Below are 22,545 nucleotides of genomic sequence, written 5' to 3' on the forward strand. Positions count from 1 at the left end.
TACACCACTCATCCCTGTTCATTCTTTCCCCCATCTCAGGAGCCAAGTGCCAAACAGATGACAAATGCTGGAACCTCAAAAATAATAATAGAAGTCGAATTCTCACTTTTCACATTAGAAGTAGTCCTAGAAGGCCTCCAGTGTCCTATGATTCACATTGTGGTCCATAGAGGGGCTGTCTTCTGGGGGCTTCTCTTAGCACCAGACACCTAACATTCCTCTTTAACTGGTCTCCCTCTTCTTCATTAAATGCTTTTGTCTCTGATTTCCAAATGAGAAAAACTGATCTCAAAAGGGATAATGAAAGAAATGTTAGAAACAATTTACCTTATTCATGATTTTACTTGGGCCAGTTAAATTAAAGTGGGGTTGTAGATTCTTCCTTCAGAAAGGTTTTGAGATGACTGTAAAAGATTTGTTTGTGGGCACCTGGGTGGCTCAGTCAGTTAAACGTCTGACTTCAGCTCAGGTCATGATCTAGCAGTTTGTGAGTTTGAGCCCTGTGTCGGGCTCTGTGCTGACAGCTCAGAGCCTAGAGCCTGCTTCAGATTGTGTCTCCTCTCTCTGCCCCTGCCCTGCTCATACTCTGTTTCTCTCTCTCTCTCCCTCTCTCTCTCAAAAATAAACATTAAAAAAATAAAAATTTAAACAAGACTTTTGTTCATCTGGAAAGTGGTAAATGTAATAATGCCTGAAAACACAAAATGATGTAGAGGAGCTTTTTACTCTGTTGCTCCTTTAAGTCTATGATAATCTGTGGTAGGATGTATGATATTCTTATGGAGGCTTAAGAACTTTATTACAAATTTTTCCACATGCAAATATATGAACCAAATGACAATTCAGTTTGTTATGCTGGATTGATGTTTGTTTTTGTTAAGAATTCACAATTTCCAGAACATATCCTGGAATCAATGTATTCCATTGCCACATTTCACATTTTTTTCCCCTCCCTGGGGAGGTCTATACTCTGTTGAAGATACAGTAGTGAATAAGACATGAAGCCCTTCATTGTATGCATCATATGTTGCTCGCTGAGCTTAGAAAATGGGCCAGATATTGAATATGTGTTTCAGGTTAAACAGAACTCAATATTGTCAATTATTAAAAATTCCTTAGTTTGGAAATATTTTTTTAACTCACCAAAATTTGGGCAGTACAGTACTGTTTGGAGGTTTTATTTTTATTCATTCACTTATTTTTATTTAAAAAATTTTAATGTTTATTTATTTTTGAGAGAGAGATACAGAGACAGAGCATGGGGGCGGGGGGGGGGGCAGGGCAGAGAGGGAGACATAGAATCTGAAAATGGTTCCAGGCTCTGGGCTGTTAGCAGGGCTCAGACTCACAGACTGCAGGATCATGATCTGAGCTGAAATCAGACACTTAACTGATGGAACCACCCAGGTGCCCCTGTTTTGAGGTTTTAAAAGTTAGACCGGGGGAGGGGGTGCCTGGGTGGCTCAGTCGGTTGAGCGTCTGACTTTGGCTCAGGTCATGATCTCACGGTTTGTGGGTTTGAGCCCCATGTCAGGCTCTGTGCTGACAGCTCAGAACCTGGAGCCTACTTCAGATTCTGTGTCTCCCTCTCTCTCTGACCCTCCCCTGCTCGCTCTCTCTCTCTCAGAAATAAATTTAAAAAAAAAACATTAAAAAAAAAGTTAGATTGGGGGTGCCTGGATGGTCAGTCTGCCAAGCGTCTGACTCTTGATCTTGGCCCAGGTCATAATCTCCCTGTTTTTAAGTTCAAGGACCACATTAGGCTCTGCACTTATGGCACAAAGCCTGCTTGGGATTCTGTCTCTTCTTCTCTGTCCCTCCCCGCCTTGTGTTCTCTCACTCTTCTATCTCAAAATAAATAAACTTTAAAAAAATTAAATTGTACAAATATTAACGAATGTAGTTCTTTTATTTGTCCTACAGGGTTGAGTTAATATCAGCAGGTGAAATTTAATTCCAACCAAGCTTCCTCATGATGAAACAAAGTGGTATTGAGGGAGGTTCAAATAGGCTCCAAGGTACCTACTAATGCTTGGTGGCTAAGACATGAGAGATCAAATTGATAAGATTCAGATGCCAAGTGAAAGATCAGGCTCCAAAGGCTTCTGAACCCTGAGTTTACAGGTTTCCCTGAAAACTGTGGTTGATATACTTACTTATGAATATTCATAGAAAACATCATACCTGGTGTGGAGAAGAATAGAATTTTGAGGAACTTTTTGTTTCTTAAAGATTACTTGTCACTTTACTTTGAACTTTTAATAGAAAAACATTTGACTTCATAGACTTCTCACCTCTGATCTTCGTATTGTCATGTTGATTGCATATCACTAATTTACATTGGAGTTTTTGATCATTAAATCATACTTATATCAAAATTGGTTTGGTCTGGAAACTCAGTAGCAACCCACTATGTTGTTTTGTTTTCTCTTCCCTCCCCCAACTCCAACAGCTAATTATAAATATTAAATATTTTTGAGGACTTTTCTTATGTTTCTCCCCACACATTTCAGTAAATCATTATTGTCTAGACACCAAAAGAAAGTCAGAAGCCATTGCTGGAAGTGAAAATTCTTTAGGGATTTTTATTCAATACCAGAGCAGTTAAATAGGACATGTTATTGAACAATAGAAAGTACTTTCTTTATAGTCTGCACACTTAGCAGACACATTATTAACCATCAAGTCAGTGCTTCAGTTCATGGCCACATATGCTGAAAATGCATGGTTTTGTACATGGATACATTATCTTTCTTTGGAAAATACTTAACACTTTAAGTAGAAAATGAAATACTGAATTCTGTATTAAAGCTATAATTTAGTATGTTGTGATTATCTACATAGCCATGATACCTAAATTATATAGCAGGAACAAAATTATTAAAGTATAACAGCCATCTTTCTCATTTCATCAAAAGATACATCCCAATGCCCTTATGAAATTCTAATCTGCCATAGTTCAAGGCCACAAGTCAGGCCAAAGGATGGTGGGTATTTCTGTTATTAGGCTCCTGTGGCTAAGGCCATGGCGATGACTAAATTCAGTTCATGGTTTATTTCATCAGTTTTAAGGTAATCTTTGTAAATGTTTATTTGTGGGGGATACACATTATTTTAAAAGTGTGTATAAAGTGAGGCTCTTAGTATTATTAAACTTGTTTTGTTTCAAAATCACCCAGTTTTGTACTATGTGCAATTTTAAATTTAAATTTGCACTTGCAAATGCTACCTTCTTGCATTCACAGCATTTCTGGCCAGACACTTTGAGGGTTTCGTGTGGGCACTGTCCAGGCTGTGTGTACATTGTTGAATGATGGGAATAAAGGGTATGAGGAAAACTATAAAAGAGAAGCTAAGTTGTCTGTGTAACACACACGTGTGTGTGTGTGTGTGTGTGTGTGTGTGTGTATTTATGAGTAGAAAGAGAACCAGAGAGGGACAAGGGCAAGGGAGGGACCCGATGGGAGGGCAGAAAAACCACAGCAGGCTGAAGTCTTTGGGGAGACAAAAGATGCCACATGGTTGTAGTTTCAGGTGGGATTTTCTTTTTGTCCTTCTTCAGAAGACTGAAATAGAAACTCATGTCATTTTTAAATAGATTTCATTTTTTAATAGAACTTTTAGGTTTGCAGCAAAACTGAGTGGAAAGCCCAGAGTTCCCGTATAGCCCCTGCCCGACACTGTCCCCAGCCTCCCTCACTATCAGCATTTAGCAGCAGAGTGCTACATTGGTTACCGCTCATTAACCCATACTGACACATCATTATCCCCCAGAGGCCATCGTTGACATTGGGTTCATTCTTGGTGTTGTACGTTATCTGAGTTTGGACAAGTATGTAAAATTATAGGTCTGCTCTTACAGTATTTTACAAAATAGTTACATTGCCCTTAAATCCTCTGTGCACCGCCCATCACTACTCATGTTATTATTTAATGCTTTTTTGCTGTGGTATATTTTGGGACTGAACCTTGCTGATCTGGTGTTGCCAGGAGAAAAGGAAGACCTAGATGGATTCAGGTTCTAGATGTGGGCTGTGTAACCATGAGTGACACTGAGGCGTATTGTTGGGCCTTCGACTATTTACAAAGCTGTACTTAGATGACACGAGAGCATCACCAGGACTGTGTATCCAGAGCAGGGAAGTCTCAGGGCTATGCCTGTTCAGGTCTGAATGCTAGCAAGGGGGATGGGGAAAGTGGGTGCCAGGGAAGAGCTGGTGGGCAAGGCCCAGGATTTTCAAAAGTCCCACATGTACTCAGGGCTGTCACAACAGAAGACACATCTGCATTCCAGGGTCCACATGCCTGACCCCACTGGGGACATTTTCTTTAAAGTATCTATAGTAAGTTCTCCAGTAAAATAAATAGCAGGCTGACTTCTCTGGGCCCAGGAAAGGGGTAGCTTTCAATAGATTTAAATTCCAAATGGCAGGGGCATTCCTCTCCTGTATCCCCCACACTAATACAGAAAGCAGGCTTATCAGACAGAGAGAGAATATGGTCAAATAATCTATCTTATGAATATTAACATACCAGATACTAAGGCATCGAGGAAGCTGAATCATGAATGTTAGCACAATATGAGATTTGGTGATAATCTAAGTGACCACGTGGCATAGTGGTTGAGAGATGGCCCTTGGAAACCAGGCTGCCAGAGGTCAGAACCCAGTTCTGCTGCCTTGTCACCTGTATCACTTTGAGCAGGTAACTTGACTTCTCTGTCCCTCATTTTTTTTTCATCTGTGGTATGGGGGAATAATAGTGCTTGCTTCAAAGGATTTTTGTGAGGGTTAGGCAAAGTAAGCCTTAGTAATATAGTGATGTTTCAGTTGTGTTTTTCATATTGGACATTGTCTGGCACATAACGTGTGTTCTGGAAGTATTCGTTAAATAAATACTTCTACTCTGTCACCTAACAGATGAGGGAAGTTGTCTTGGGCATTATTTTACTTCAAATTTTCATAGGTATTTCTCCAGCCTGACCATAAAACCTTGTATTCATGAAGTCACTGGTGTTGAAGTTTTGAGGTTTTTCTGATTACTTCTCAGCAGTGCATGAGGCTCTTTCTTACTGAATGGTCTCTATGTTCAACTCTTTAGGATGCCCCATCCTTGGATAGGACCACCACAGATTGGTGGGAGGCCAGGCAGATGCAGGCAGGGAACAGAAGTGGATAGGGGAGTGCTGGGGAAGGGCGAGGAGGGAGCTGAAAGAAAGGTGAGGGAGGGAGGCATCATCATTTCTTCTGCAAGTGAATCTCCAGTTGTTGGGGGCTGTATAAAAATATCTAAATCAGGGAGCCTTCTGTCCTCTTCCACCTTGTAATCTTGTACACAAGACAATATGTATTGTGTATAGGGATGCAAATCACCCACATGGCAAGAGGCTTTGGAAAACTCAGTACAAACAAGCCATGCTAGGGGAGAGGAGAGTGTGAACATTCCAAACTGCAGATGGAGCATCAGGCAGTGAGCCTGGTTTTCCTGAAGGGTTGATGGAATCTACCTCATTAGTGAGGGGTAAGGTCCTAGAAGTTGCTGGAGCCTTGTCATCTCTGCAGGATGTCTCTGTAATTGTGGTGACTTAGAACTGGATGGCCCCTCTGCAGTGCTTTTTTGGTTAGAGGACACTGACATGTTATTACTCAAAGCTAGATGTGTTGAGAAATGCCTCTCTTGCGCCTTCATTTCTCTAGCATCCCCTTTTGGAGTTGAACACGCGTATTATGTTATCTCTCTAGGTGATATACAAAACAGAAAACATTAGGATGACCTCACATATATCCATTTATGTTAAAACTGAACCTTGCATTTTATAAGAATGATATTGTACTTCATAGATTTCAGGTTATTGTTATCTCATTTGATTGTTGTAATGTAACATATAAGATGAAATTTGTTATTGTATACAAATATACAATTATATGGTACATATAATGTAATATAATTAATATAACATAACATAACAATATAATATCTGACACAAGACAGATTATTTTCTTATCACCATTGTACAGATGAGACACCCAAAGGTCAAAGAATGCTTAATATAACACAATAAAGTATAACATTATAGAAATTCATTCATTTAGTTATCCATTTATTCATCAAATATCCATTTGTGCTACTTCCCTAGGGAAAGAATTATTCTATGTTCTGGAGAAATAAAGACCAAAAAGACCCCACTTCTCCTGGACCTTACATTTTACTGGGGGAAAGATAGGCATTAAACAAATAAATAATTGAAAGATAACATGAGAGTATGACAGATGTTAAGAAGATAATAAAATGAGTGTTTTTTATGAGATCCAGTGCATCTTGACTGGTGAAGGAAAGCCTCTTTGGGAAGATGACAAGGGATCTGAGGCTTGAGAAGTCAGAACTGGCCATGTGAAGACCTTGGGACTGAGCAGTCCACAAGAAAGGAACAGAAAGTGCAAAATCCTACAGACAGGACTCAGCTGTGTGCCTTGGGAGGGAAGAAGCCAGTGTGGCCAAGTGCAGTAGATGAGGATATCGAGGTTTGAGATTTTACTCTACTTACAAGCTCATAAATTAGCCTGTTCCTATTTTCGTGGACACTGACAAAGACCTGAGACTTCTCGGCCAGACTCAGCATAGCAAGCAGCATGAACATCATAGTGTCAGTTCCCTTTGTTCCCCAAGTCCCATGGGAGCAACATAGCTGGGCCAAGTGGATGTTGAGTACCCAGTAGGTTTGTGTACAGATGAGTAACACTGAGTTCAGGGACCCACTGCTTTATTTATAACAAGTGGTAAGCAAGATTGCTCTTTGTCCTGCAGAGAGACATTATCTCATTTAGCTGACCTGGGTCAAGAGTGACCAGGCCGTTGCATTCTTCATACACCCAGCAAAAAGTCACCCGATGATCAGGGACCTGGCAGGTGACCCGTCCCAACACAGAGGAAGATAATGCAGAGAGGCAGACTTGAATTGTGCAAGACCTGAGGTGTCCCTGCCCAGGATTTATTCAGGGATGTCATGAGATGTCATTTGCCAGTTGTTGGTTTTATACCAGTATTCATAGATACCTACCTACAGGCTTCTTATTATTCTGTGCAGTGAGCAGAGATGGTCCTTGGAGGAAACCGGTGGTGTATTTAAGGAATTAACTGAAAAGGGTTTTGTGAAGGGGCTAGTTATAGAGAGATAGGCTGGACACCTATAAGGGATGGTGAGGGACTCACGAACCAGTGCCCCCAAGTACAGAGAGAGTGTGGAGCCTTGAAAGAGGGGACTGCCAGGTAGCCACTGCCAGCAAGACAGTAAGGAGGTGGGACAGGAAGAGGGCTAGGGTGCAAAGGGATAAGACTCCCACCTCACTCTATCCTCCAAATACTAATCTCTCCTGCCTTACTCCCACTGTACAAACCCAGCAGCAGCCTGTAGACAGGGAGCCTGTTTTGGAGGTGGAGGTCAGCTTCCAGGGACCACAGCAGAGCAGAGAAAGATGGAAAACAGGTCTGGCATGGCACAAGGGGAGTAACCAGCACCTTGTATTTCATTTTTTAAATGATAAATAGAAAATTACTTCATATTCAGAATTCTTAAATAATAAAAAGTGTACTGTGTTTATATTTACAAAAAACGTCTTCCCCATGAATCTTCTTTAAAAACTAACTTTGGGGCGCCTGGGTGGCTTAGTCGGTTAAGCGTCCAACTTTTGCTCAGGTCATGATCTCATGGTTTGTGGGTTCGAGCCCCACGTCGGGCTCTGTGCTGACTGCCAGCTCAGAGCCTGGAGCCTGTTTCAGAGTCTGTGACTCCCTCTCTCTCTCTGGCCCTCCCCTGCTCACGCTGTCTCTCTCTCTCTCCTAGAAATAAATAAAACATTAAAAAAAAATTAAAAATTAACTTTGAAGATATACAATGAGAGATATTTAACCCTGTTTTCCAAAAACACCTTCCTTATGAAATTGGTTTGACTCATCCACTTGTATACAGGTGGTAAAGGCATTCATGTGTGTTCTGTTTACACTCAGGAAGTATCTCTGGCTTAAGAGTCAGGAAAACTGGATTCAACTCCCCAGTTTATCATTAACTGGTTATAAAGTGAGAGGGTTGTTAATGGTCTCTAAAGCTCTTTCTGGTTCACTGCCATGTTTGAATATTATATTTAATTAAGGAAGCAGGACTTTCTCATAAGGGTCAAAGTTGATTGAGTTTTGTAATTAGCTTTGCCTTTTTCTTTGCTGTTTTAATACAGTTTACTGTTTAATTCCTGTTTAATACTATCTATCTATCTATCTATCTATCTATCTATCTATCTATCTATCTATCTCCTCATGGGAATTCTGCCTTATTTAGATTTCTTTGTATCTTGGTCCAAACCAATCCAGATTTATACATGATACAAGCAACTTCTCTTTCTTAATTAAAAAAAATGATATATAAAATTGAAAAATGCAAAGTGAGTGACACAAATCTCTAGTTTCTCTGTTAGAATGGAAATATGACACTATCACGATAGGTCTTCAGTCTGGCATCACCATTGTGCCCAATGTAATTACATGCTCACCACATGCATGGTTATCATCTGAGCCATTCCAATCTGCTAGGGCAGTCATATTATTTATTTTTACACACTGATGCTACTAGAACCAAAGTCCAGAAGATTCACTTAAATCCAAGCCCTTGGAAAATTTGGGGGAGCAATTTGTTTTATCAGGTCGTTTAGAAACGTTTACTTTAAAAATAAATAGTTTCTCTGTCACAATGATATTTAAACACAGGAAATCTCATATAAGTCATTTGTCCTAAGATGACACATGGAAATAATTATTAACTAGTTTCTCAAGGGACACAGAAATGCATGCATATCTTTATTTCTTTCATTTCTAATTTATTAAGCATCTTGATTTTCACATTCATCCAACTCTGGCAAGAATCATAGCATGATGGGGACACTTGGGAGGTTCAGTCAGTTAAGTGCCTGACTCTTTATTTCAGCTCAGATCATGGTCTCCTGGTTTGTGAGTTCAAGCCCACATCAGGCTCTGCGCTGATGGTGCAGAGCCTTCTTCAGATTCTCTTTCTTTTCCTCTAGCAGCCCCTATCCCGCTTGTGCTGTCTCTCTTTCTCTCAAAGTAAATAGATAAACTTAAAAAAAAAAAAAAAAAAAAAGAACCATAGCATGATAAAGCTGAGTAAAAGGATGCTGGGATTAACTTGCCCAGTTCCTGATTTGGCAGGTTAAGAAGCTGAAGTCCAGGGAGCCTGGCACTTGCTTCAGATAACACAGAAGGATGCTGCTTAGACTGGGTCTAGAACCTGGGTCTCCAGCTAAAAATAACAGTGTCACAGATAGTACATATATAAGTTCTTTTTGCAGAAAAAGCCCAGAAGATAAAACAACTGTAGTCTTCCTTGACTGCCTTTTCAATTCTAATATCCTTCCCAGAATAACAACTATTATCAATTGATGTGTGTTCTCCTGACATTTTGTTGAATGTTTATACCTATGCATACATGTACATGTGGAAATGTGTGTGTAGAAACATGTGATGACATTCTGTAGTTTTTAAAAACCATAATTAACACTTGGCAGTATGACCATCTTGGGTATTTTTCTGGATCAGTGTAGATCTACCCTATTCTTCTAATCTGCTGGATGATTTTCTGAAATATAAATAAGCCAAGGCATATGATGGACAGTTGGATTGTTTCTATTTTCCTTCGTCACAAACGGTGTTATGACACAGCACTCGTCAAAGTTTAGCAGTGGAACAAAATCTCCAGGAGGCTTGTTAAAATAGATTCTGGGGCCACACCCCCACATATTCAGTGGTCCCAGCATGGGACCACTTCATTTCTAACATTTCTAACAAGCTATCTGGGCATGCTGGGGATTTGTGAATGCTCTTAGATGGGGGTGGGAGGAGGAGGTGGATATGAAGAAGGATTTCCTGGGTCATACATAAGTTTGTGTATTTTTAATTTATAGATACCAAGAAGTTATCCTCCAAAGTGGGTATACTACTCTGTATATTTGGTTATTGCCCCCCAGCAGCATATGAAGTATGAGTATTTGTTTCCTCACATCCTTACCACCCCTGATATAGTCTTTCGTTTGTCCACAGTGCATTTGGTGAGCATGGTTTCCCCTGATCACTAATGAAGTTGATCGTTATTTTATAATGTACAGGTCATCTGAATCCCCTCTTCTGCATATTACAATCTAAGCATGTTTTAAAAATGGGTTGTTGGTTTGTTTTTCTCATTGATTTATAGCAATTTAAAGATATATATTTCAGATATTAATCCCTTATTTTATATGTCTGAAAATGTTTTGCCCAGTGCTCTTTCTTCTATACAGTACAGTTACTACTTTATTCCCAATTTTATAATGTTACCTGAATGGTACTGGTCCCACTGAGGATCATAAAAATTCCAGAATAAAACATTATTTTCCTGTTGGACCCTCAGTTCAAATCCTGTGACCATACTGCTAACTGTGGGCTCACCAGATCAACAGATCAACAGATCATGGAGAACCTGAGAAAGGGAATAGTTTGGACGTTCCCCAACCTCTTTTAGCCAAAGGATACTCCGTCGCTGGCAGAGCATCTGACCTAAATTCAGGGAATAAAACCCACATATGTAGCTGAAATAAAGCTACTTCCGTCTTGTCAGAAAGGAATTTCCGTAAGCTCCTGAGTAAAAGTTTCTAAGCCACTTTGACATAGGATTATTCTCTTTTGACATATTATAAACATTAAAGAAAATTTAATGCCCATCTGGACAGTTAGCGTTTGCCAATTGCTACCACCACCAGCTGCAAAACTACACCGACTACAAGCCATCCAGCTGCCACGCGTCCCCGGTGCCAGGAGAGCGCAAGGCTGCCAACGCTGCTTCAAGTGGCTGGGCTGGTTCGCAGCCAGGATTTGAGGGAGGATGTGCTGTGAAACACAGTAGTCACGACTCGGATTTTCAATGAGTGTTATTTGTGTTTGCCTTTTTTTTCTGGTCATCTACTGTGGGAGGCTGCTGGGGACACCATTTCTTTCCTGGAAATGGCAGCAAAACATGTTGATCCTTCTTTCTCTGCCTTTTATGTACTTGCTGGCATCCTCTGCATTCGCATTTTGCTTGCGCACAGTCATTAGCTGGAACCGCCTGGAGCTGCAGCACATGGTGTCATCTCTCCAAGTCTGGGTTTCCCCAGCTCCTGGTCTCTCCTCCCACCCCTAACAGCACCCCTTTCCTTGTCTCCCCCATCCTCCCATTTATTGATTTACTTTTGGCATTTTTTCTCTCATAAAACAGCAAAAAGAAAGTGCCTCCTGTGCTGTTTTCCTAGATGTGTTCTTATATTTGTGCACTTGGGTTCCAAATAGTCCTGTGTAGATGTTTCCCCTCCACAAAGAGGTGGTTTTTCTTCCTTCCGTTTAGGAGCAAATCATTTTCTGTTTCAGGAGAGAAATGATCCATTGACATCTGTAGTAGATTGCACTAGTCTTTGTCATTTCCTGTTTTCTTTTCCTGTCATGCTTTTCCCCCGTGGGTGGGATTGATTATTCATCCCCTCTTTGTTGGAGTCAGGAGAAATCATGTGACTTGCTTCGGCCAGTAAAATGTGGGCAGAAGCGATGTGTGTAACTTCCTTACAGTAGTTTTAAGAGCCAGCTTGTTTGAAAGGTCTCTTATCCTTCTGCCAGGAGGGCAGCAGTGCCCAGAGACTGACTGCTCCATCAGCCTAGGTCTTGGCATGAAGACTTGGAATAGCTCAGTAGCTCTGCCTTGATGGACACATAGTGTTAGAGAAAACTGAGTTGTCGAAAGCCGCTGAGATATTTGGGATTTCTACTGCAACACAACTTAGCCTGCTGTGACTGATACAGTATCCTTTCATTTGTAGATCTCTACGATAAAATACTCTTAACATGCTGAGATTACTTGGTAGAACATAGAAGAAAAATCTAGTGAAGTTAGCCCTAAAACCAGGCAGTGCTGCTTGCCTGCTATTGTGTATCTGGCCATGTTAACAGGAGATCCAAAAATGTGATAAATTTCAGGGATCTTAGAGTTCTAATGAAGCCCTCAATTTTCACATAAGGAAACTGGCTCCAAGATGTTAAGTGACACACTTGAATCTAGCCAACTGGTTGGTGGAAGAATGCAGTCTAGACTGGAGGAAGCCATTCTTCCACTCCCGTGCTCTGTCAACCACGGCTTCTTGGGCTTTCTGCTCAGTTAGTGGTGGGAAAACTCTAAGAGAAGATTCTAAAATAAAAATTTTCTATCGTTTTATTTAAAATATTTCTGAAAGCCTTCCACATGTTAAACTTCCATCTGCCCATTTGAAACCTCAGACTGTTTCCCTTTCCCTGTAGTGCTGCTTCATGTTTAAGACACTTCATATTACCAAAATGAAATGCATATTTAGAGAAGCTGTACTCTAAAGGACACGCATAAGAGGTTTTTCTTTTAGGCACTGTTCCAAAATACCCACATTCATCATCCTTTTCATTTATCATAGAGTTAAGAGTTGACTCTGTGCAACTGTTTTTCTAAATCAGTCGTGTCTTATTTTACTTTTGCACATGTGAAGGGTTCCACTCACTTCCTGGATAACAGGTCTTCTTATTTTGTAAGTTGTTACTCCTTAATAATAACAGAAGGTCACAAGTGTGTAATGGTTAATCTTACTAAAGCACTGTTCAGAATGCCTTGTATCTTTGTATACACTTAGCCCTTACAGCAAATGTGTGATATGATGTATTATTATCACTCTTCATCTACAGATGAGGAAATAAAGGCACACAAAAGTTAAGTGATTCACCCAGGGTCACACAGGTAGTTAATGGCAAAGCTGAGATTTGTACTGAGGCAGCCTAGCCATAGTCCCTAGAATGACTATAATGCTGATAATGATAAAGGGACAGTAGCAGCAACAGCAGCCACATAATAATTAACTAAGTAATAATTAAGTAATTGCTATGTGCAGGTACTGCGTATCATTTTATGTTGATTTGTGATCCCTAAAATATGTATTACAATAACTTAGGAAGTAGGAACTTAAAGTTGTTAAGTGACTTGCCAAGGTCACATAAATGGTGAACCTGATGTTTGAGGCCAGATCTGTCTGGCTTCAAAGTCCTATCTTTACTTTGTTTTGCCACACTACTTTTCTTTTTCATGCCCTCTCTACAAAAACCAACCAACCAACCAACCAACAACAACAAAAAATAACCCCACAGTGTGACAGAGTAAAGGCCTTGCTTTCAGTAAATTTGACTGCTTTATGTATCAAATGCACTAAGTAGAATAATCGTGAGGTCTATCACCTAGAAACAGAGCCTTTGAGCAGATGGCAACCTTCTCATCAAGGAAGTGATGAAGAGGAAACAGACATTGGATGGTGCTTGGACCAGGCATCTGGTGATGTCTGCTTTCACCCTTCGTCTCTAAGATGCTCTAATTCTCACATTATTTCTTCAGGAAAGTTGCTCTTGTTCCCCTTCTTTTTTGAAACATGAAATAGAGGTACAGAACATTAAAGTGCTCAGGCTGCTTAACTCTGATGTCACTTGTGGGGCTGCTAGTAAAACCGAGGTCCTTTTACTCAGATATCACGTTCTATGTGATGGATTTCACAGTTCTGATTATCTGAGAATGTCTTTTGCAGAGATTTCCAAAGCCTGGGTAGAATTTTCTAACACTAAAAGTGTTTAAACTGTTTTAAAAAGAAGAGATACTGGGATTTTTTTTTTAAGTTTTGTGTATGTTTTAATATTTAATTAATTGAAACTAAGAAAATTGTTACAGGACATGGACTCATCTTGTAAATCACCGCTTACCTTAACTTTGGGACACAGTGATGGGTCTCCTGTGTTCTCCAATCTGTGAACGGCATTGTGGGAAGATTCTACTCTTGTTCTTTAGCCCCTATACCTCTGGAGTGGGAGGGAATGGGGAAATTGTAAGGCACTGGATGCTATATTAGTTAGGATATGGCTTAAAATGATGGCTTAAATAAGATAGAAGTTATTTCTTTCTTATATACAGGCCCAGGCATTAGCCATTTGGGACTGTTGGGATGTGGGATCCATGGTGTCAAATATCTAGGCTGCTTCTGTCTTCAGCTCCACAACCTCTACCATGTTGCCATGGCCCTGTCATCCAAGATGGCTCACCACTGTACTCATAGTGCAGTCCATGGAAATGGAGAAAAGGGGCCAGGAGTGGGTAGACCACTTCCCTTTTGGAGCATGTTCTGGAAGTTGCATTTATTCCCTCTAGTCTCCTATTAGCCATAATTTGACTGTGTGGTCACACTCAATTCCAAAAGAAGCTGGGAATTAAAGTCTATATTCTGCATGCCCAAATGCCAAGATAAAAACATTATTACTATGGAAGAAAGAGAGAACTGCTATTTGGAAACAATATGAACTCTTGCTCCATCTTCTGCTTTATGTCCCCACCACCACAAGAAGGTCAGGCCCTATTCTGTCACGGCCAAATCCAAGCCATTATTGCTGTCACCTGTTGAGTGCTTAAGCATCCCTTTGGAAAGGTACAGCCCTTTATAAAGAACCCCATGTGGTCTAGTTGTGGAGGAATCATAGATACAAGAAACCACTGTCCAGCAACTAACAGTAATGAAGAAATAGCTCAAATCCTTAACTTACTTTTCTTAATAGATATGGAAAGATCCCATCATAATCCACAGTAATAGTTTTAAATCCCCCTTCTCTTAGGCCTTCTCCCTGGTTCCCTATCCTGGAACACTGCTCTCAGAAAAATAAGAGGGACACCTGGGTGGTTCAGTCAGTTGAGTGTCCAACTTCAGCTCAGATCATGATCTCATGGTTCATGGGTTTGAGCCCTACGTCAGGCTCTGTGCTGACAGCTCAGAGCCTGGAGCTTACCTCAGTTTCTGTGTCTTCCTCTCTCTCTGCTCTCCCCTGTTGTGCTCTGTCTCTCTCTGTCTGTCAAAAATAAACATTTTAAAAACATTTTTTAAAAGAAAAAAAGCCCCAAGTAAGCATCTTACTTACTAGCAATCCCTTTCCCTCCCTCACAAAATTTTTTCAATATTCAGCCCAAATGGCTTTTTTGTCTCTATCTCCTGTAAGCAAGAGTCTCTCTGATTGAAAGGTAACAAGCCAAGGGGGAGAAGGCAAGTACAGGCCTTCCAGCAAATACAGGATTACTGTGGATTATGATGGGAGTCATGTGTACTCTTCCATCTATTTTCCACACAGACGTAGCCAAAATAATTTTCACAAATATAAATTAGGATATTGTTAGTCCTGGGCTTAAAATTCTTCACAGGCTTTGCGTTGCACTTGGAGAAAACACAACTTCCTCTGCAGGGCGGACAGGCTCCCCCTGTGGTGCTGCTGGGCCCACTGCGCCTCATGCCAGGGGCCTTGCACACCTGCCTGTCTCCCCTTCTGCTCTTCAATACAGAGCTTTTCTGCCGAGAAGCTCCACCTGAAGCGCTCTCCCCAACTCGGGCAACTCCTGTTTGTTTTTTCAGTTTCTCTGAAATGTTGTCTTTCCAGAGATGCCTTTCCTGTCTTGGCACTCTACAACAAAACAGGTTTATTTCCTCTAACGGGATTTAGCAGATACCTTGATGCACATTTATATGTGACTTTATTTGTTTAACACCCGAGTTCTTCACTGGACTATAAGCTTCAGGAAAGCAAGGCACTGTTTCACCCCCCACCATGGACCTAGACTTTTGTGCTATTAGACAGTGAAATTCCCCTTATAAACTTCTTACGATAGATATGTGCCATCTATGTACTCAGAGCCTGCACTCAAATCTGGACAATTTGGAAATGCTCATTTCACCTCTTCCTGCTTCTTTTCCATCCACTTTCTGCTCTACCGTGTAGCCGCAGATGTGTTACATAACAGCCCAGCTATAGATCAAGAGGTGTTGCTGTATAAAATAAGAAAGCCAAAACTCAGTCTTTCTCAAGGCCTATTAGGCCCAAATCACTATCATATACTCTAACTTTGTGGAGTGGAGTGGTGTTTGTAGTTATATATATATATATAAATGAATATATAGGAGAGAGATAGAGAGACACACATATATATAGTCATATATTAAATATATATAATATGCTCTCATTGGCATATGTATTCATCAGTGTTCTCCAGAGAAACAGAACCGATAGGCTCTATATCTACTCTGTCTGTATCTGCTATCACTCTCCGTCTATAGTTAGAGAGATTATAAGGAATTGGTTAAGTGATTCTGGAGGCTAAAAGTCCCCAGGCTGCTGGGTGGGCCAGCAGCCTGGAGGCCTAGGAAGAGCCCATCACAGCAGTTCAAGTCCAAAGGCCCGTTTGTTGCAGAATTCCCTTTTGCTCTGGAGAAGTCAGTCTTTTGTTCTATTCAGGCCTTCAACTAATTGAATGAAGCCACTGACATTCCCGAGGGCAATCTGCTTTACTCAAAACCCACTGATTTAAATGTTAATCTCATCCAAAAAACACCCTCACAGAAACATCCAGAATGTTTGACCACATATCTGGGCACTGTGGCCTAGCCAAGGTGATGCATTAAATGTAACCATCATAGTGTACAAACTTGTTCTTCTGGGGGAAAAAATGTACCTGTGTCCTTTTGAGAGCATGAACAGTCCCCAAAGAGCCGAAGTAATATGGCCTGGGATGCTGGAAGTGTGTAGGGGGAGGAGCAGGGCATCCTCAGTCCCTGGGAAAGTCTGGTGAGCACAGCGCTCCAGGGTGTCATTGACCCAGGCAGAGATGAGACAGGTAAGGAGGAATCACAGGGGGAGGAGGATAGGGGTGGGGGGTGGGGAAGGGAGGAGGGGAGGAGGATGGGGGAGGGGAGGGAGAAAGAGGCAAGAGCCTTGATTGTGGGGGGAGTGGCAGGCTCCCACCCAGCCTTTAGGCCAGAGGTGGCTCCCCTGCTCTCTGCCTGTCTGTGGACAGAATGCCCCCCCTCCCCATATTTACTGATCTGCCCGTGGCTCCCTGCCACTAGGCTTATTTGGAAGCAATAGATAAATGTCAGCACTTAGAAGCTATGAAACGTCCTAACTGGCCCCCCTAGACTAATAAACATAAAAAAAAAAAATCCTGATTCAGGCAGCCTGATGGGCTCATTGGTGAGAGGGAGATAAAGTTTCCCTTCAGGACATTTATAATTTACATAATAAAAAGCTTTTCACCTTCCAGTGAAGGAACAAACTTAATTACCGTGGCCCTGTTACCTCTTAGAACATTTTTTGCTTAAACTGGCAGGACCAGTTTGTGAACTCTTAAATGAGGGGTGGGGGCTGGGAGTGGGTGTCAGCAGAAGTGGGGTACACAGCAGGGGGAAAAGGCACCCCATGGTACACTGTACCATAACCTAGAATGGGCGGCTGGACGGTGGGGGTTACTCTGCATTTAGCAAAGACATCTGTGGCTTGACCTGTCCTTTCAACGCATTCAGCGCCAAATAATGCGCTAATGATAATGGACTCGGCAATCTGAGGGCCCGTAATCACCTCCCCTCGGACAGATGTTGAATGGACAGTCACCAGAAGGGTTGCCGCGATCATATCTTTCAGTCATGTCTTGTCCTCTTCTCTTTTGGGCACCATTTCAAAAAACAAATAGAAAAGCTGGTGTTGCAGTGCTCCTGTTTCTGAAGATATATGGACAGCCTAAAGTCCTTTGATTAGGAAACCCTCTTTGATGTCCATGCATAGTCTCTTGTTCCAAATTCCCTGAGCACTTCAGAAAGCTGAGGGTGTTAACCTGATGTCATTGATTCTTACCTCTCCTGTGAGGACAGCAGGTGGCCTGCATTATTTCAGATCTTTGCAGATGGAGACATAGAGGTGAAGGGAGGTTAAATGGTCCACTTTCCACTGAGGAGCTGGACATAGGATTCAATCACAAGTCCACAAGATTATAGGTGCAGAAGGCTCAGCCTAGGGTGTGGTGGGGGGGGGGTGTCCTCTCTCACTCACCCAGAAGCAGGTAGAGCCGTGAAGGTAAGGACGGGAAGCCAAAGCCTCTTTCCTACCAGTTATTAAAGAGGAACTATTATTGATCTAATTTTCATTGTTATTTTGTAGTAATGATAACATAATACAGGGTTACCAAAGGAAGTAGCAAAAGATAGCATGATTGCAAATAAGTTTTTCACCTCCTTGCAGTCCATTTTCCTGTCTGAGATAAACAATATTAATAGGCAAGTAAGGTAGTGGATTTTATTCAGAAGTTCAGATTTCAAGGGGAAAGCAGAATGTGTGACAATCAGCCACTGAAACACTGCTCATTTCAGAGTCCTGGGACCCCTCCCTTTCTCTCCCTTTTATTTTGGATTCTTTGTTGCCCCTCAGTACATTTCTTTGGTTATTTCTGGAACCCAGTGTCCTTGAAGCTGCAGAGCACCCATACTTTTTGCTCTCCAGATAATGATTAAATAAGGGTCATCTTAGAAACAGTTTTTACAGGGGTGCCTGCGTGGCTCAGTTGGTTAAGTGACCAACTTTGGCTCTAGTTGGTCACTAGTTTAATTATGGCTCTACTTTGAAAAATATCATTTGCTGTTTCTAGTAGAAACCACATATTACCCATCTGTGTCCTGAGAGACAGTAGAACCTCGTGGGTGAGCACATGGGCTGTGCGTGTTCTGGTGGTGCCTGCTGGGTACGTAGCTTTCTCATCTGTAAAGTGGGCACCATAAAATCATGTGCCTTTTAGAGTTTTTGTAAGATGAAATAAACTGGTGCACATAAGACACATAAAGATAGTAAGCAGTCAATAAATAAATGTTAGCATTTTTAAAATTCATAATAGTTGGTACATACTCTTTTTTAGGAGGAAAGTTTATTTCATATGTGACTGAGTCAATAAATGGCTAAATCTTGTTTCCATGTTAAGATAACCAAAATAACTAGTTCAGTTGTACCATAGTCTGGTTATTGCTGGTAGCTTAGTGGGCAAATTGGATTGATTGTATAATAATATGATATTACTACAAACTGTTTGCAAAACATATAGGATGAATCAGCTCAGATATTCCTGACTACCATGATTTCCTTCACCCATTTAGTTGTTTGCACTTGAGTGCATGTGGTCTTTCAAAAAACATTGAGCATTTGCTAGGGGGGGACAAAGACTCATAGGATCTGGTCTGGGAAAGTCCTTGACTGGGAAAAAGATAGGTAACTCACTTGTGAGAAGGGCCAGTGTACACCAGGTGCTGAAGGAGCCCCTTCCAGTGGGAGTAGATGAGTTGAGGCTTGCTAGAAAAGGGGAAAAATAGCTAGGAAAGAAAGAGAGTTTCCAATGGAGGGCGAAGCAGGCACCACCAGTGTGGTAATGGAGAGAGTCTGGAAGAGCAGGGAGCTTGGGATGGCTGCAGTGGGGTGTGTGCAGGGTGGAGGGGCAGGGAATGTCTGCCAGGTCCCAGCTCCTGGGCCCTGAGGAGTTTGGACTTCCCCCTCTATGTCAGAGGATTTGAGGGTGGGGGAGAAGGGAAGGTTGGCAGGAAGGGGAGAAGAAGCTAACTCAGAATGTACTAGAAACCTCCCCAGATCCCCTTCAAACTCTCACGGCATATCCCGGGCAAGAGGGAGGCAGGGGAGTTATTGCAGAAATGGTGCAGAGTATAAAAGTTTCCTGGGGTGGGGTACCTGGGTGGTTCAGATGGTTAAGCATCTGACTCTTGATTTCAGCTCAGGTCATGATCTCCAGTTCGTTGGTTTGAGCCCTGCATGGGGCTCTGCACTGACAATGTGGAGCCTGCTTGGGATTCTCTCTCTCTTTCTCTCTCTCTCTTTGTCTGCCCCTCCCCTACTCATGTTCTGTCTCTCTCTCAAAATAAATAAACATGAAAAAATATTTCTTAAAAAGAGTTTCCTGGAGAGATCTGCGTAAATTCTTTTCCATCCATCCCTTAACCTTTGAGAACCACCTTCCCTTGCAATGGAAGGCATGGGAGGATTTTAGCAGAGTAGGGGCACACTCAGCGGTGTGTTTAGCACTGTCATCAGGGTTGCAGTGTGGATGATAGACTGACATATAGATTAGGGACAGATTAGCATGTGATTGTACAAATTCAGGCAGAGGGGCTCCGGGGTGAACTCAATAAGGATGCATTTAGAAAATGATTGCTCTTTATGGCCTCTCGGACATGGCATGTGGGAAGAGGAGGTCCCATCTAACAAAGGAAGAACTTTAGGAGAGGAAGCAGATTACTTTTTTACTTGGAGATGCCAGTAAGACTTCCCCATGGAGACATTTTGATATCTGTTAAAAGAAATAAGTGTATAGTTAAGGAGAGAGTCTTGTTTTCGAATTAGAAGTTTCATTTTGTAGTGCTAACCTATCGGAATATCAGAGATGACTTCATTAAAAAAAATCTTTCCTGTAACTCTTTTATTAACATTTATAAGACTGACGATGTACAGGACAGGATGAATAGATTTTCCTTCCCTATATAGAGCATATTTTATGTCTTTTAATACCTTCTAAATTGATTTTTTTTTCCCTCCAAATATTAGGCTACTCTTCTTGAGTCTACTCCTTCCTCTTTCAAATTCATATTTGAAATATTTGTTCACATTCTGGAAGCTGACTTTGTTCAGTTTTGCAAGTAAAAGATTCACGGGTAAAGAGATCTCAAGAAAATAAGGACTTTGTGAAAGTAGATGACAAGATTAAATGTGCGTAGAGGGAAGAGAAAAAGATAATAATTAGCAATCCAAATTAAATTAAACATAAAATAGAGACTCCCAGGCCAAGAAGGGTCTTGGGAAAGGGGAAGAGAAGAGAGACTGAGTGTACTCGTGTTGATGTTCTTTGCTTGTATAAATTTTAAATCATATTTGGCTTTGGATTTCTGGCAATGCAGACTCTGCAGAATGAGCTGGAAAATGGAGACTTCTTGCTTGCTACTTTTAGCTCTCGTCATTCTGCTGGTTCAGACTACTTCTCGCTGGGTTCAGTGTATGGCAATGAAATGCAAATCATGAACCATGAGAGCTGGCCTCCGGGGAAAAGGGGGCTCTGGATGCGGTCCAAGGTCTGTAACACAGAGAAAAGACATATTTCTTTGTCACACACAGTAGATTCTCCCCGAGGGTTTCAGCGATGGGAATAAAATGATTGGGAGGGGGTGGGTGAGTGGTAGTGGAAATCTTTACAACGTTCTTCTCTCATATGAAAAACCAAACAAAAACAAACCCTGTGTGAGTGGGAACACAGACAAGCCCGAGGCCTCACAGCCTGTCTTCACGGCACACTCCATATACCATCGTTATTACTCTGGGCAGCAGAGCTGTGAATGTCTCGGTGACCACGTGCTATACCTATATACATATATTTATCACTTAGCTTGACCTGGGGTGGGGAAGCTGTCAAGTAAGTTTGAGATTATTTTTCAAACATTTTGGGTTCAGGGAAATTCAGAATATGTTTTCCCAAGCACTTTCCTCTGAGTATTGAAGCCCGTGTGTATTCTGAGGGAAATCTAATACACATGTTTCTGATTCATTTACACTTAATTCATCAAATTGTTGTTTTGTAAGAGTCATTTGATGTCCAAGGATCTTTATGAGGGTTTTATTATTTTTTCAAATAAACCTTCTTATTTGAAACAGGATGTTCCTCATGCCAACACCAGCCTAACAGAATCAGAAGAATGTCAGTCTGAACCTGACCTTGGGAGCCTGACAAGTTTAAGGTAGTGGGAGATGAGGGTAGGAGGAGGCTTTAAGAAGGATGTACAGTGGCCAAACAGTAGTAATTTTTAACAATGCCTATTATCTTTAATGCCTACCAGGCTGGTTTCATGTGTACATTAGACGCTGACCTCCTAGCAGTCCAAGGGCAAGGCCTTAGATTTCTCTGGTGATCTGGACCTTGTGATGTAGAAATTAAGCATTGCCTTAATGACCAGATTGCCTTGACTCTGTACAACCAGTCCAGGAACTGATTCTTACTTGTCCCTTCATGGAAGAAGGCCAAGTCTAGGCAACTTCTCTAAGATAATAAATTTCTTGGAATTAGACTCCATCCTATTTTGATCCCCAGACACACTCCTCCCCACAATCCCTTCCCTTCACTGGCATTGCTGTCACTGTTTTAGTTTTGGAAGGGGTGAGCTTTCAATGAGACAGACTGTCAGAGGAATTAAGAAAGAATGTAGGTTGCAAAGGATGGTGACCACAGCCTAGAGAAAGTCTTCCACTTTAACATAAAACCTTGGGATACTGAAAATTGTCAACTAATTTTGGTAAAGAAAAAAAAAGAAAGACTGTGTTTTCAAATACATTTATAAATATGATAAAGGTAATTTCTTGGTTGGTTAACTTTAAAGAAGAGATTTTTACACCATGTAAAATCTGATCCATGTTGCTGAATCATTTATATTTAATATGTACATTTTACACATAAGTATAAGTTGGCTTAGATGTTTTTAGAAAACAGTGCTTTGAGCCCAGGATAGCGCTTTGATTGAGACTGGCTATAGTCGAGAATAAAATAATTACAGAGTAAATTCAGTGTTCTGGCTTTGAGCTCATGCTTGT

Source organism: Hyaena hyaena, unplaced genomic scaffold (assembly GCF_003009895.1).
Source record: "Hyaena hyaena isolate Hyena2069 unplaced genomic scaffold, ASM300989v1 scaffold_1009, whole genome shotgun sequence".
Classification (NCBI taxonomy): domain Eukaryota; kingdom Metazoa; phylum Chordata; class Mammalia; order Carnivora; family Hyaenidae; genus Hyaena; species Hyaena hyaena.